The sequence below is a fragment of the Mesoplodon bidens genome (assembly GCF_964165515.1).
Source record: "Mesoplodon bidens genome assembly, chromosome: X".
NCBI classification, from domain to species: Eukaryota; Metazoa; Chordata; class Mammalia; order Artiodactyla; family Ziphiidae; genus Mesoplodon; species Mesoplodon bidens.
The window spans coordinates 127,947,583-127,962,944 of record NC_138163.1 but is presented as its reverse complement, the minus strand read 5'-3'; the positions used below and the strand labels follow the sequence as shown (position 1 = coordinate 127,962,944).

The 15,362-nt window shown below is 47.4% G+C and overlaps 1 protein-coding gene across 9 annotated transcripts in view; it reads right to left on the bottom strand.

Annotated features, from left to right (window-relative positions):
- The window catches only part of CLTRN (collectrin, amino acid transport regulator), a 228,804-nt gene that overhangs the window by 59,923 nt on the left and 153,519 nt on the right, over positions 1 to 15,362 (bottom strand). Inside the window, exon 1 of one of the 9 annotated variants that reach the window (XM_081221547.1) lies at positions 4,050 to 4,399. The exons of 7 other annotated variants lie outside the window; for them this stretch is intronic. The gene's annotated coding sequence lies outside the window, so the exon portion shown is untranslated. Of the gene's footprint in view, positions 1 to 3,116; positions 3,179 to 4,049; positions 4,400 to 15,362 lie in introns of those variants that run through there. One more of the 9 variants, XM_081221539.1, reaches the window with a different exon arrangement.

Here is a 15,362-nt window from a genome sequence, read left to right as displayed (position 1 = left end):
TGTCTGGAAATAAAGATTAATTCAGACAAACTGAGTGAGTGTAATTCTGCCAACTTTATATTCCTAAGGTAGCAATTTAAAGGACGGTTTCATAAACAGGATGCATACGCGCCTGTCTGAGTGTCTCATCTGCATGAAGACCAATACATTAAAATAAGTCCTATGTAGAATGTAAATTGCTGCAGCTACTATGGAAAACAGTACGCAGGTTCCTTAAAAAACTAAAAATAGAGCTACCATAGGATCCAGCAATCCTACTCCTGGGCATATATCCGGAAAAGATGAAAACTCGAATTTGAAAAGATACATGCACCCCAATGTTCACAGCAGCACTATTTACAATAGCCAAGACATGGAAGCAACCCAAGTGCCCATCAACAGACAACAGGCTTAAGAAGATGTGGTATAGATACACAATGGAATATTACTCAGCGATAAAAAAGAATGAAATATTGCCATTTGCAGCTATGTGGACGGACCTAGAAAATACCATACGAAGTGAAGCAAGGCAGACAAAGGAAGACAAATGTTATATGATATCACTTATATGTGGAATCTAAAAAATAATACATATGAATCTTTATACAAAACAAAGACTCACAGACATAGAAAAGAAACTTATGGTTACCAAAGGGGAAAGGTGGGGGATAAATTAGGAGTATGTGATTAACAGATACACACCACTATACATAAAATGGATAAGCAACAAGGATTTACTGTATACCACAGGGAACTATATCCAATATTTTATAATAAACTATAATGGAAAATAATCTGAAAAAATATATATAACTGAACCACTTTGCTGTACACCTGAAACTAACACAACATTGTAAACCAACTACACTTCAATGAAAATAAATAAAAATTTTAAAAATAAAAATTAAAAAAACTAAGTCCCATGTAGTGAAAACAAGACTTTACTGACATTTCTTCCTGAATGTTTAACTCTTTCCAACTTTGCTTGTGTGTTAAAGAGTTTTCTCAGGATTTCCCTGGTGGTGCAGTGGTTAAGAATCCGCCTGCCAATGTAGGGGACACAGGTTCGAGCCCTGGTCCGGGAAGATCCCACATGCCGCAGAGCAACTAAGCCCGTGCGCCACAACTACTGAGCCTGCGCTCTAGAGCCCGCGAGCCACAACTACTGAGCCTGCGTGCCACAACTACTGAAGCCCATGTGCCTAGAGCCCGTGCTCCGCAACAAGAGAAGCCACCGCGATGAGAAGCCCGCGCACCACAACGAAGAGTAGCCCCAGCTCACCGCAACCAGAGAGAGCCCGTGCCCGGCAATGAAAACCCAACGCAGCCAAAATAAATAAATTAAAAAAAAAAGAGTTTTCTCACAGTTTTGACGAGTCATGATACTCTTTCTAGGCTAAAGATTATTGTAACCGTGCTCTATGGAGTAGTATTTTCCATTCTTAATCTTATATCTGGCTGCCGGTTAGTGTCACCCAGTCACATTTAGCCCTGCCAATAGGTACCACCTTTACCAACCTCTACAAAGAGGTAGAGGGGCCATGTATCTTTCAGGTTAGATGCTCTCATTTTCATAACAGAATTTCAAGCTACCCTCATTCTGCTTGATATTCAAAGCATATGACGTAATCAACACATCAAAGTTTCTGCCATTAAGTTTTGGCCAGTGACAGTGACCTTGATCTTTCTACTGTCTGAAATCATCAAAACCTTACAGTACGAAATGTTGTTTTTGAAGACCGCCTAAAAGACGTGCATACACGACCTCTATTACTACAAATCAGAGATGCCAGATAGGTTGTTGCAACCACTCATCCATCCTGGACCCACAACAGACATTGTTAATCTATTACAGAACATTTTCCTTCAGAGCCTGGACTCAGCCACAAAACTTCCCAATGCAGTTATTCAGTCAGTTGACATGTGAGCTAAAACTTACTTGCCATCGTGGGGAATGATGATCTAAATGCTGCCCTGGCTAAGCCATACCACTGAGGGCCTGTGATCTCAAATAAACAGGAAAGTTTGGGTGGTTCATAAAATTGATTTAATTGTGCCTTGTGATTGTGGCAACAGTGTACATTGAGGGGATCTGTATGAAACTCTTTATGACACTTACGCTTTATGACACTTGTTTCCTACTTAGTTCATAGCATCATTATGATGAGGAATCAGGATTTCCGTTGGGACTAAAAATCAAGAAAAACTGTGCTTCTCAAAAACAAACAAATGAACATGCAGGGCATTATGCTAAGTGAAATAAGCCAGACAGAGAAAACAAATACCATATGATGTCACTTATATGTGGAATCTAGAAAACACACATACAAACAAAAAACAAAAAACCGAACTCACAGATACAGAGAACAGACGGGTGGTTGCCAGAGGCAGGGGGTGGGGGTGGGTAAAATGGGTGAAAGTGGCGAAAAGCTACAAACTTCCAGTTATATTGATACAATAAATAAGCCATGGGGATGCAATGTACAGAAAGGTGACTACAGTTAATAATACTGTGTTGTATATTTGAAAGTTGCAAAGAGAATAAACCTTAGAAGGTCTCATCACAAGAAAAAAAACTTGTAGCTATGTGTGGATGTTAACTAGACTTATTGTGGTGATCATTTCACAATTATATAAATATTGAATCGTTATGTGTACCCCTGAAACCAATAAAATGTAACGTGTCAATTATCCCTCAATTTAAAAAGAAGAGACCAGCACTTACCAAGTCCTTTTCCACCTATAACCGACCCCCTTACCACATCTTCCCTAACTTTCTCATCAATTCTTGTCCCATCCAAACCCAAGCTGGGAAACTTCAGGCTATAAGCTCCTTGAAGTTTGTCTTGTCACTGGAACATGGTACTCCATAAATATGACTTCAATGAATGAATAACTGAATGGCTAATGGAAAGTGCCCTTCCCCTAGGAGTGCCCACTCAGAGGTTTCTGGGCAGGAAATAAATAAATAAATAAATAAATAAAGCTGGTAATAACCTCTTCACTTTTCTCCTGTGGACCCAGAATTGTAAATGGAGACAGTACAGAAAATTAACCGCAAAGTAGAGGGCCAGAAGCAGAAATCTAAGTGTGGTGTTGTCTCCACAGGTCCTAGACAGCAGGAGGGCACTAGGTACCTAAAAAAGTCGTCTGAAGGAGACATCCATCAGGAAGTAGCCGGCTAGCATTTAAAGTCGGCTGGGAAGCTGGTAGAAACACAGTTCCAGTTGGTCCTCAGTTACGTTTCCTATCCGGTTTCTGCTCTTGGAGTTGTGGTGTTTGGAACTGGGAGAAATATGAAGAAAATCCATTTTTAGGCGAGGAGCAGAGATCCGCAGGCTCGTCTCACCCTATACACGCCACTAACACCTAGCTCCGAGACCTGGGCGACTTTCTCCTGAAATTCGTGAGCCCCGCCCGCTTCTCTGCGGCTTCCCAGGACCAGGCTCGGCCAGCAGAGGGAGAGCAGGAGGCGTGGATCAGGCCAGAGTCCAACCAGAAGGGGATGGCCTGGGAACCCAGGGAGTGGCCATGACGGAATGCAGGGAAATGCGCATGCGCGGAGTTAGCGTGATCAATGGGGACCTCAGGGCCGTACAGTGCAGCATGGGCGGAGCGCCGGGATTGGCCAGGACAGAGGGGAGTGGAATATAGAGGGGATGGAATGTAACCCGGGCTTGAGGGGCGGGGTCTGGACACCGTGGGAAGGAGCGTCCGCGACGGCCACTTCGGGAGGGGCGTGGCCTAGGCGTAGCACATAGGCTTGACCTGAAAATGTGGGACGCAATCGGTGCGTAGCCGCTCGTAAAGGCAAGACAGGCTTGGTCGAGACTGCGGGAGAGGTGGGCAGAGGGCAGAGGAATTACCAGAGTGGAAAGCAGAGAAATGGGCACAAGAGAGCGGCGTGGGGTCAGCGAAACGAGCGTGGCCCAGAGGATAAGAGGAATGTGAAAGGACTCGGATCAGGGGCGTGAACGCCGATGAAGAGGCGGGGCCACGGAGTAGCGTATGGGACGCAAGTGACGTAACAGAAAGGAGGGCCCTGGTGTAGGCGCAGTGTAAGGATTTACCGTGAACGTGGGCGCGGCGTGTCCGTGGGGGAGTGGCCTTACAGTTCTAAGGTGTGCAACAAAGATGGTCCGGCTCCAAGGAGGGGTGGGCCCACGGCGAGGCCAGGGGTGGGACCAAGTTAGCGCGCCGGCGCGTGACCGCGGCCGGAGGCCCGGAGCGATGGCAGCAGGGGCGTAGTCAGCACAGAGAGCAGGTGCAGAGCTGGGTAGAGAACAGGTTCGGGCTCCGACATGGGGAGCGTGGCCAGGGCGCGACTTTGAGCTTCATCGGGACGTGGGGCGGGCGCGCGGGGACGTGACGTGAATAAGCGAAATGACGTGTCCCGGCGTGAGGGGCGCGGCTAGGCACAAGGGGGCGTGGCTAAGATGGCGGCGCGCATGAGCCTCTCATCCCGGTAGCGAGCAGAGTGGTTCCCGCTCTGGGCAACGTTCGGGTAAAGTCCGGCGGCGATGTGGAGCGTGGGCAGCAGGGGAGCGTAGGCTAGCAGAGAAAACACGGATCCTCTCATAAACACGATCACGCGCTGCAGTGGGCCCCGGAGCCGGGACAGCTGTTGGCCCCGCTAGAATGGCCACAGTCCCGGCGGGGCTTCTCTGTACGATGGGGGTAGGGGAGGCAGGGAGTCGCTCCATCTCTACTCTAATCCTGTTCCTCCGCTCTGAGGGTCACCAGAAAACTACACCCCCTTACGGTTTTGTGCATTTAAAGGTAGAACAGCTGTCCTAGAGAGTCTGGGAAGTAAGGGGGTTGCAGTTTCAGAAACCGAGGCCCAGCAAACTGGATTCACTCATATCTGCGTTGTTGATTTTCTTCCTGACTATACCAAGGGCTACGGACGGATTCACAACCACCCCCGGGGCAGGGGATCAGCAGCTATATCACGTGGACAAATCTGAGTCTTCTCTACTCGTCAATTCTTTCTTCTATCCTTTTTCTTTTGTGCCCCGTCCTGGAGCTAGAGGGGAAGAACCTACCAAATACAGACGCTGTTGGTGGCTGTAATTCTCTGTGGCATGAGTTGAAAGCTACTGCTCAGAGGATGCTGGAAAGTCGTTGTTATTAGTGTAATTCCCTCTTGTTTATTTTTGCTGAGAAAGCTTGAGAAATATGGGGAGATAATGAAGATGTATTCACCTTATGTTGAGTAGAGTTCATTCTCTGTCAACCACTGAAAACCACATTGTTTTCTGCTTCCCCTTTTTCCTTTGCTGAAAGTCTGGTCATCTCCACCCTGCTGCTTAAAAGTCTTGCTGGAGTACGGAGAGAAGTTGGAAATCTCTGGTGAAAGAAGCTTGTCCACACGCTACCCGTAAGCTGCCCCTGCACATCCCTCAGAACGGGCTCTGTTCTCAGCCTGCACTGAAGTCCACAGTGAACCAATGTTCCCCACACCCATATCCCCACTCTCCCTTCTGGGTCCTGATAAAGAGCTACACTGTTCTTGAGTATTTTGGAAATGAAAACCTTTCAACTTTCTAGGGCTTTCCTACTTCACTCAGAAATTGTAAACTCAGTACCAGGTCTGAAATGCACCTAAAGGCTGAAAGCAGCAAGGGCACCATTTCTGTGCCTGTGCACGCCTGCCCCGTTGTCCCTGGAGCCAGGCAAAAGGCTGCCACCACTCGTAGTTGGCATACAATGAGTTGAGTTCCTTTTGACTCAATGTGAATATGGAGGAAATCTGATGGAGAGGGAAATGCACTTCAGATCATTCCATTGGAGCAATTAGTGCGCTGGAGCAATTGCAGCGCACTAAGCAATTACAGAAATGTAACCTTTGGCAACCCTATATTGGGATCATAGAGAAGAAGTGGGTGAGAGAAGGAAGCTGAACTTTCTCAGTCAAGATAAGGAAACATAACTTCTAATTTAAATTTCAGAGAATTGCAAAAACGCTGTCTTCCTTTCTAAATCAGAAGGCAAGAAAGTGAAGGGTCCATCTGATAAGAATCAAGGAATTTTTTTTCAACGCAATTGTAACCTTTAGTAGGTTTTTGTGCTTTGTTTTTTGTTTTTTTTGGTGTTTTGCCTAAGTACAAATGGCTTAACCAGGCAGAGTTGAAGAGCCAAGGCATTTAATAAATACACAATCTACAAGTGATTCTAAAAGGCTGTTAGAATCTGTTCATTCACACATTTCTGTCTGCAAAACAGCAGATAAGGACTGTGTAAGTAAAATCCAAGAGCATATATAATCAGTGATAGCAAAGGGCAGGTAGCACAGAAAGCCTACCTTCCCTAGGGCCCATCCAGCTCATGGTCACACCTTTCCTTCTCTCTCTAGCCTCACAACCTCTCCTGACCACCAGAGCTGCACTGCCAACTCTCCCTAGCCCTTTCCTCTCGCCTGCCCCCTTGGCACCTCAAACCCAACAGAATTAGCAGTAAGAGTGCCATCTTTCCCTCCCCGCCAGCTCCTGTGCCGGGTTCTGTTTCTTTGTTCAGGGGTTCATCCTCGTTCTACCATGAGCTGGAATATTCTACCATATTCCCTCACTTGAATTATTGGAATTTCATTTCAAACTCCACATGCCCAAATCTGAGCTGCTCATGTCCCACGCAAAACCTTTTCCGTACACAGTCTTCCCATCTCAGTTCGTGGCAAGTCCATCCTCGCAGTTGTTTAGGCCAAGCATCTGCCAGTCATCTCTGACTGCTTTCTTTCACATCTTACGGGCCGTATCCCCAGGATACATCCAGTACCCAGCCACTTCTCACCACGTCCACTGCGACATCCTTAGTTCCAGCCCCTGGGTTATCCTGAATGGGCTCCCTGCTTCTTTCTCCTACCCTGGTCAGTTTCCAGTAGGGCACTGTGAATGAGCTTTTAAAAATGTAGATCAACTCACATTCCCACCAGCAGTGCAAGAGTGTTCCCTTTTCTCCACACCCTCTCCAGCATTTATTGTTTCTAGATTTTTTGATGATACAGCCACTATGGAGAACAGTATGGAGGTTCCTTAAAAAACTGCAAATAGAACTACCATATGACCCAGCAATCCCACTACTGGGCATATACCCGGAGAAAACCATAGTTCAAAAAGAGTCATGTACCAAAATGTTCATTGCAGCTCTATTTACAATAGCCAGGAGATGGAAACAACCTAAGTGTCCATCATCGGATGAATGGATAAAGAAGATGTGGCACATATATACAATGGAATATTACTCAGCCATAAAAAGAAACGAAATTGAGCTATTTGTAATGAGGTGGATGGACCTAGAGTCTGTCACACAGAGTGAAGTAAGTCAGAAAGAGAAAGACAAATACCGTATGCTAACACATATATATGGAATTTAAGAAAAAACAATGTCATGAAGAACCTAGGGGTAAGACAGGAATAAAGACACAGACCTACTAGAGAATGGGCTTGAGGATATGGAGAGGGGGAAGCGTAAGCTGTGAAAAAGCGAGAGAGTGGCATGGACGTATATATACTACCAAACGTAAAATAGATAGCTAGTGGGAAGCAGCCGCATAGCACAGGGAGATCAGCTCGGTGCTTTGTGACCACCTAGAGGGGTGGGATAGGGAGGGAGGGAGGGAGGGAGATGCAAGAGGGAAGAGATATGGGAACATGTATAACTGATTGACTTTGTTACAAAGCAGAAACTAACACACCATTGTGAAGCAATTATACTCCAATAAAGATGTAAAAAAAAAAAAGAGTGAATAGTATAACCCTTGGTGATCCTATGTCAGCTCTCATACGCCCCTCACTTCTTACAATTCCCACTTAAAACCACAGATTCGGGCTTCTGTAAGTATTTAGATATATCTATAAATTGAAAACACAGATCAAGAAAGTACCCACTTTTTGAAACAGATGCGTAAGTGATAAGATGAAATACAATTCTGGTAAATGTATTGGTGTTCGCAGCTACCTCTAGTACCATAATTGTTATCATCATCGCCACCTTCATCACTGTCATATGCTCAGCACCTCCCTCACACGTCTGACCATTGTTAGGATCCGGGAGCCGAGTAGGGAGTGACTGAAGGAGGAGGCTGTGGCGAGTTTAGAAGCAGCATTTCACTGGGGCCTGTGCCCGGTGCCCTGCCTTCACTCCGCACCAACCCTCTCCCCGAGGAATCCCTGGTGTCAACTCAAACTGCTGTTTGCTGTGATCTCAAGTGGCAGACAGTAAATACTGACAGTCCTAACCCTGCAGACTGGTAATATGATAAAGATAAAAGCCTACATCTATTACCCACGATGAAAATAAAACCACTTTCATTTCTTGTATCATCTAGTGAAATTGAGCCTACATTTCTGTCACATAAAAAAGATTTACGGGGCTTCCCTGGTGGCGCAGTGGTTGAGAGTCCGCCTGCCAATGCAGGACACATGGGTTCGAGCCCTGGTCTGGGAAGATCCCACATGCCACGGAGCAGCTGGCCCCGTGAGCCACAACTACTGAGCCTGCGCGTCTGGAGCCTGTGCTCCGAAACAAGAGGGGCCGCGATAGTGAGAGGCCCGCGCACCGCGATGAGGAGTGGCCCCCACTTGCCAAAACTAGAGAAAGCCCTCGCACAGAAACGAGGACCCAACACAGCCATAAATTAAAAAAAAAAAAAGATTTAGGGTTTCCGGGCGGCGGGGACGGAGGTGGGATTGGCGGGTCGCGCGGCCTCGGGGCCGGAGCTCGGGTCCCCGCCCGCGCTGGCCCCAGCGCCCGCCGCCGGCCAAGCCCCGCGACCCGGGCCCCGCGCCTCCGTCCTGGGTCGCGGTGGTAGGAGGTGCGCCCGGGTCCGCGGGATAGGCGGGCGCAGAGGTCGTTTGTGTTTGGTGCGGGGGGCTGCGGCGAGGTTCCGGCGCGTCCGCGGAGCACCTCGGGTCTGGGGCTGGGGGCGCCGCGGCTTGCTATGCCCTCCGCGCTCTCCCGGCTCTGCAGCCTCGAGAGCACGGCTAGGCAGCAGTAGTTTAATGGGGAGTTTGCCTGTTGGGAACTAGGGGCCTGTTGGGGTCTCAGTTCTTGGCTGGCCCCGGAACACGAGGTTGCCAGGCGTGTGACGGCAGCAGGTAGGAGTGAGCCGCTGGTGCGGTGATCAGCAGGAAAGGAAGGACACTGGCTGTTGGCCTGTGAACCTAGGCAGGAACGACCAGCCAACACACTCCAGACGAAGGTCCGTGGGCCCAGCTCGGTCCTGTGCGGCTGGTCAGTGGAATAGACCTGCAGGTGTGGCTCTTGTCACTCTAGGACTGGCTTCGGGACAGGTCCTGCTGATGAGCCCAGGGCACCGCCCTCAGTTCTCCAGGAGAGTGCGCCTGAGTGGAGCCAGGGGGGTGTGCGCCACTCAGCACGGCCGCCCGTGCGTGTCCAGTCTGCTGGCAAGGGCAGTGGGGAGCCGGGGCAAGTCATGGCCTTGCGAATGTCCTCTGATGGAAAAGAGCCTGCAGGCTTACAAAATAACTTTTGTGTGGAACGTTGGTGTGCTGAAAAGCAGTTCTGTGTGCTTTTCCCCCTCGGTGTGGATCCGCAGTGCCGAGGCAGCAGGTGTGACGCAGAAGTGTGAGCGGAGACCGTCTGGAGTCCCCGAACTCCAGGGAAACTAGAGGGGACAGCCAGCCTAGTGAAGAGCACAGGAGGCGGGGGCGGGGGCGGCAGCCCAGCAGGCGCCCCTCGTCTCAGGGCCCTAATCCTGGCTCCAGCCGGGTGGTCAGGGGAGCTGCAAGGTCTTCTGGACGAGCAGAGACCACAGTCCTGAGCTGTTCTTCTCTGTGTTTGGGTCATCTCCCCCCATCCAAGGGGAGAAATCTAGATGAGGTTTAAGAATTAGTGCTTTAAGAATGTGGATCTCATAGTTGAAACCTCGGAACACGTGTCTTCAGCACAAGGTGTTAAAGTGAACGGAAGGATTCAACGCCTTTTCAAGGAGGGTGTCTCCATGTGGGCAGAACTAGAGAATAAATGGGTCTTGAATTAAAAAAAAAAGATTTAGGCAAGAGATCTTAAACCATAGGGAAATAAGTTTAATAATATTAATTTTTAATTTAATGAAATATAAAGAATGTCATCTAGAATGGAAATGGGGGCTTCCCTGGTGGCGCAGTGGTTGAGAGTCCGCCTGCTGATGCAGGGGACACGGGTTCGTGCCCCGGTCCGGGAAGATCCCACATGCCGCAGAGCGGCTAGGCCCGTGAGCCATGGCCGCTGAGACTGTGCGTCCGGAGCCTGCGCTCCGCAAGGGGAGAGGCCACAACAGTGAGAGGCCCGCATAACGCAAAAAAAAAAAAAAAAAAAAAAAAAAAAAAGAATGGAAATGGTACAGATTTGTTATTATTCTATTGATTCTTAACATTCATGATCTCCCTAGTTTTAGAAGAGGAACATTTATTTTTAGGACAAATCTCAGTAGAATAGCACTGTATAAAATGTAGCTACTAGCCCCATGTGTGTACTTACATGTAACTATAAATGTATTCAAATTGTATGGCCACCTGTGGCTAGCACTTACTATATTAGAAAGTTCCATCATCAGAGAAACTTGTATTTGACAGGACAAGTCTATATTATAACTGAACTGTGTTAGAAAACTGTTCTATTATTTCTCCAATTAATTTTGAAGAACACTAATAAAGCCTGGAGGACAATAGTATTCAAAAGCTTGTTTTGCAACGTCTTCACAGAGAATTCCGTTAATCCCCAGAAAATATAGGCTGGGATACCCAGACCGTGTTGTCTTCCATTGATTTTCAAATAATCTTGAGAAACAGTGGACCTATTAAGAGCCCTTTGGAATTACAGTAACGGCCTCGGGGGTATCTGCAGCTACAGTGAACTGACCAATAGCCCTGAACTGACCACCAGGAAACGTGGGCCTTAGTCTCCTGCACTGGTAACTGCATGTGACGCTGTGGTTACCTGGGCTCAGCATGAAAGTGCCTTTTACAACCCTGATGCTCTAACAAGGCAATTTGTGATTCTGTGACAATCCCCAACAAAGTCACATGGAGGGTCCCTGTGTATCCCATCACTGCAATAAGCCCTAGGCCTGCTAGGATGGTGTTCAATTTGACGAGGAAATAGCCCATCTCAAGAAAAAGGACAGTACAGGGAAAGGCACCGGAGAAAAAGCTAGTGATGGTATAGAGCAATAATGTCCAAAAGATACATAATGCGAGCCACATAGACACTTCTAAATTTTCTAATAGTCACACTAAGAAAGGGATCAAGAAACAGGTGAAATTAAGTTTAGTTATATACTTTAACTCACTATATCCAAAATATTATCACTGTAACATGTAATCAATATAAAGATTATTAGTGAGGTAGTTTACAGGATTTTGTCCTAAGTCTTCAAAGCCCAGCGGGGTATCATCCTACAGTTGCAGCACATCTCACTGACTGACCAAGGGGAGTAGCCTGGCAAGGTTCTGGAATAGCGTGGCCAGACCAGAGCCTGGGAAGAATGAGGAGAAATAAAATTAGATGGGCGAGGTGGGTTCCTACTAGGAAAACCTCGGTGCTTGGATGCAGAAGCCTGGACTTCACATGGTCTTTAACATGGCAACAACATGATGAAGGTGGTAAGTTAGGAAAACTGATGGATGGCAAAACACAGTAGAGGGGAGTAAGAGAGGAGGAAAAGTGAGCACGAGGACCTTTCCTTGAGGAAAAGTCTGTGGTATAGGGGCCTGAATGAGGCTGGTGGTCATGGGCTGGACAAAGAAGAGATAAACCTCAAAGATCCTTAAGGAGAAAACAATGTGGCGCTCAGTAGAGTAAAAGGAAATAAAGATAAAACGGGAATGACCCCTTCCCAGTAATGCTCTTTATCTTATACATTCAATCCACAAGCAGGGACTGAAAGCCAGCTCAGTTCTTCATGGGGCTTGCAGAGCCGTGAGGGTGCAGATAGCTAAGCATATATGCATATAATTATCATCATACCCATGTAATAAATGTTTTGAAGGAAAAGATCAGAATGCTATGATTAATAAAAAAAATAAGAGGGGATCGCATAAGAGGATAGGGAGGTGCGGAGGTGACACTTTTGCTGAAGAGGTGACAATTAAGCCAAGAAGAGGAGCCAGCCCTGAGCTGAATGAGGGGAGATTGATTTCTGAGGAGGAGCAGGAACTGAGGGGCTAAGACAGGAATGATCCTGAAAGACCGACACCCCCGAGGCAGGAGCTGAAGGTGGTATAAGCACAAAGTAAATCAAAGACAGGACCAGTCATGTAAACAAGAACTAAAGCCAAGCCGACCATATGGAATCTAAAGGGCTTTTGTTAATGACACCTTCCTAACGACAGTGTGACAGTGTAACATCGTGCCCTTAAACCATGGTTGACAGAATCACTCTCTCTGTTTATTTCATTCTCCCCACACGAGAAGAAGCTGGAAACGCAGGCTCCGTTAGTCAGAACACGTAATCACCTTCCGACTTTGAGGGGAAGTCTGAGTAACCAACCAAGAAATCATTTTAATCTGTATTTTGTTAAAATGGAGGAAGAGGAAGGGAGGAGAGAACAAAATTGTGAAATTATCTTTAGCAAAACGAGCCCTGGGCAAAAGCTGGCTTCACGAAGGGGACAGTGACCAAGGGCTCCTTGGTGGGGGGATGCTCTGGGTTCCTAGAGGAGGAGGTGGGTGGGGGAGAGAAAACCTGGAAGCTGAACTTGTGAACCGAGGGGCATAAAAAGTGACAGGAGCGTTATGACCATAAAAGAGCAGCTGAAGGAACAGGCCCAGTTTCCTTGGGCTGGTGTTTGTGTGGGTGAGAGAGTAGACTCTGGGCCATTTCCTGAATGAAGTGGGGGACGATTTGGGTGAAAGAGGGCATCGTCTTAGGGATCTGCTCCTTCTTCCTTCTCCCCTAGTCTCCTTAGGAGACCTGCACGAGCTGGTTTTGAAGGGTGTGAATGCTCACACCCTCAGCCTCAGTCTGAGCATCTCAGAGCAGAGAATGTTGTCAGGTTTCTTTGTGCCGGCGGGCAGCTTTAAGACTGAATCATGGCTGTTCCCGGGGTTTCTGGAAGTTTTAAAATATCAAATTAAAAATGAATCAGTACGGCTGATTCATTGTGTTGTGCAGTGGAGGCTAACACAACATTGTAAAGCAACCATACGCCAATAAAACTTAATAAAAAAACGATTTAAAAAAATTAATCAAATACAGCTTTTTATCCCAACAATAGCATTTGGATAATCAGTACTCAAAGGGCATATACCCAGTAGGGCGCTACAGGGCACAAAAAAAAGGGAGGGACGTATGGCTCCTCCCTGCAAGGAATTTGCATTCTCATCTGATAACAATATGACTATTGTACCAATTCATATGCATTTTTCATTTTCGATTTCTGAAACAGAAAGTCCTCCTTCTCTAGAGTAAGTTCTTGTTGTTCAGAAGTTATTTTACACTAAGGGAGAAAACCCAAAACGTTGGCTTCAGACCTCTCTAGAGATGAGATTACCGCATTATATGAAAAAAAAATGAGCGGGGGAAAAAAAAGGGAATGCCCTGAGTTTGCCTATTGCTTTTTGCTCTAGACCAAGATTTCTCAACCTTGGCATTAATGATATTTGGGGCCACGTAATTCTTTCCTGTCAAAGCCCAGCCTATATACGTAGGATGTTTAGCTGCATCCCCGGCCTCTAGCCACTAGATGTCAGTAGCACCCTCCTCCAGTTTTGACCACCGAGAGTGTCTCCAGACACATCGCCAAATGTCCCCCGGGGTCAGAATCGCTCCCTCCTTTGAGAACCACTGGTCCAGAAACTGCCTTGGAGCGCTTTGTGTCTATGCTGCTGGGGCACCTGCACCAAAAAATCCAAGGTTAAGAGCCTGCTTTGGGCAGCTATCTCAGGAAGAGAACCGTCTCACCGTCTCCTCTGTAAGAGGAAACCAGAGGCAAGCTTGTTGTTTAGGACAAGGGGAGTGCCAGTGACCCTGCCATGCACAGGCCGATTTGACTGGGCAGCAGCTGCCTTGTCACCTTCTCCAGTCCTCAGACTCATTCTCAGTGTGGGGTGAGGTGCAGAGGGTCGTTGGTAATGATTGATTCATCTTGATTCATATTTTGTCCAGCTTTCCTGTTGGTCTTGGTTCTGCCCATCCGTGCCGATTCTAAAGGGCAGAGAGCTGGACCACCCGAATTATACATGTGGGTTCTATCCATCGTGTGTGGATAGCTCTTTCTTTGTTATAAGAAGTTTCCTGAGATTTATCATGGACTTGCCACAAAGACCTGGCGCTTGACTCTTTGGTAGAAAAACCACCGTCAGTGATGTCATCAGCACCCGTGTGGGACAGAGTGTGCGTGTGCACCTTAATACACAGTGTCATAGCGATTCATGTGACAGGCCTCCAGGGACCTTAGCAATGCTAACATTCTACCCAGGCTTTGCAGGATGGCTGCCTAATCCTCACAGCTGGCTCACATAAGAGGTGAACCCGGCATACACGCTTACATGGGACCAGATCATCCCCCCAGTGGGATTCCAGCTAGTGTCATCTCGAGGACAGCCCCCGATGTGCTTTCTCCTAGTGCACCCCCTCTGGGAGAGCGTGGACCTGGTCCCGGGGGGTGAGCGCCAGTCGCCCATCAACATCCGGTGGAGGGACAGTGTCTACGATCCTGGCTTAAAACCGCTCACCATCTCTTACGACCCGACCACCTGCCTCCGCGTCTGGAATAACGGGTACTCTTTCCTCGTGGAATTTGAAGACTCTGCAGATAACTCAGGTGAGAGCCAGACCTGTCTGTGGTCTCATCTGGAGTTAAAGGGACAGTTTCATGTCAGCACAGGCCACATCGCAAGGCCTCCACGGGAGCGGGGACCTCTTTTGTTAGCAGTGGCACGGGACTCACTGGACTGACTTCTTTTTTTCATTGTGTGATACACGTAACATGAAATTTACTCTCTTAGCCTCTTTTTAAGTATATGGTTCAGCAGTATTAACCACATTCACACTGTTGAGCAACTGTCACCACCATCCATCCTCAGAACTCTGTACCCATTAACTAATAACTCCTTATTTTTCCCCGCCCTCCAGCCCCTGGCAATGAACATTTTCCTTTTGTTTCTATGGATTTGACTTTTGGGTGCCTCATTTAAGTGGAATCATACAGTATTTGTCTTTTTATGACTGGATGATTTCACTGAGCATAATGTTTCCAGGTTCATCCGTATTGTAACACGTGTCAGAATTTCCTTCTTTTTTAATGCAGAATAATATTCCATTGTATGTACAGTTAATCCGTAGACAACACAGAGGTCAGGGGCACCAACCCTCCACAAAGTTGAGAATCTGAGTATACCTCATAGCCAGCCCTCCATATCTGCAGTTCCTCCATATTCTC